The 1,374-nt window shown below is 48.1% G+C and overlaps 1 non-coding gene across 1 annotated transcript; it reads right to left on the bottom strand.

The window, feature by feature from the left end:
• Positions 1 to 377: 377 nt before the first annotated feature.
• On the bottom strand, positions 378 to 460 carry TRNAY-GUA. Its single transcript has one exon. It is a non-coding gene; the product is annotated as a tRNA-Tyr (tRNA).
• Positions 461 to 1,374: the final 914 nt, after the last annotated feature.

The raw sequence follows: 1,374 nt of genomic DNA, 5'->3' as shown, positions 1-1,374 counted from the left end.
TAAAGCACTCCAGCTTCGAAGCTGGAGTTTGCAACTTCAAAACTACAGGGCGCGCGCCCTCCTGCAGGGTGGGCGCTTCCTTCGTCTATCGTATGTATCGCTTGGCTTCGTCCCGAACCAAGGAGGCATGAAGGCGGGCGCGTGCGTGTGCCGACTGCAGAGACTACAAGCCGACGCCGGAAGCGACTCGCTTCTATTCTCGTCTCGTTGGGATTGGATATAGATGGGGAATCTCTATAGATCGTCTTTTTTTGACAACCTCTCTAAAACGCATACGATACAATTTCACTTCACGGCACGGCCAAAAAAAAAGAGCTTCACTCGGTTGGCCCTCCTACGCTGACGCCTACTTTCTCTTCTCTTAAGTCTACAACAAGTGGGAGAGGCAGGATTCGAACCTACGTAGAAAACCTTCAACAGATTTACAGTCTGTCGCTTTTGACCACTCGGCCACTCTCCCCTTCCCGGGCCGACGCCCCCCGATCAGGGTTCCTGAATAAGAAGGATGGCGGCCTTCGTTCTTAAGTTAAGAAGATTGAAGGGAACTATTAGATTAGCTAGCGTTCCGGGAGAATAAATAAGGTCATTTAGTAAGTTCATAACAATTGCTGTAAAGCAAGGGGCAAAGCTTCTACGACAGCTTCCCCCTCATTGCCATCGTCGGCCTTCCCCAGCTCCCCTCCTTCGTCCCTTCTGGCTAAGCATCTTTCGGCGGAGGAAAGGAGGCGAGACCTCGCTTCTGGCGAAGCAGCGAGTTCATGAGCAAGTGAATGAACGAGCTGCGAGTGAAGTGCAACAGTCGTAAGGCGAGCCATGTTCCTAAAAGGAGTGACCATCTTTTCTTCCCTTCTACTGACACTGAGCGAGCAGCAAGCGTAGGCAATAGTTTCTGTAGGGGTGGGGCGCAAGCAAGCCTTTTCAGGCTCCGCTAGCTAGCTAGCGTACTCTTCTGCTATCAATGAAACCGAAAGAAAAGAAAAACCAGTGCCCTTTCGTATAGATCGAGACGCAGTACCTTTTTCTTTACTTCTTCCATAAACGGAAGAATGGAAGGCGATAACACTTCTTCCTTATTTGAAGAAATGATATCCTCGTGGAAACTCTTTCATTTCATAGAAGTTCTTCTTCTTAAGAAGCAAATAGCATTTCCTATTTCTTTGTCCCCTGGACTAGACCTATGTTGATTCTGAATTATCCGTCGCTACGCTGTTCCCAAGGACTAGCAGAATCGAAATAGCGAAATTCTTGGGTCATCTCAATGGGTTCAGAAACCACACGTTTCTCTGGATCATCATAGCGTACTTCCACATATCCACTCAGAGGAAAGTCTTTTCGTAATGGATGACCCTCGAAACCATAATCTGTTGATATACG

Source organism: Ananas comosus, unplaced genomic scaffold (genome assembly GCF_001540865.1).
Source record: "Ananas comosus cultivar F153 unplaced genomic scaffold, ASM154086v1, whole genome shotgun sequence".
In the NCBI taxonomy this organism is placed as follows: domain Eukaryota; kingdom Viridiplantae; phylum Streptophyta; class Magnoliopsida; order Poales; family Bromeliaceae; genus Ananas; species Ananas comosus.
The sequence above is the reverse complement of the archived record's forward strand: the minus strand, read 5'-3'. Positions and strand labels throughout refer to the sequence as shown.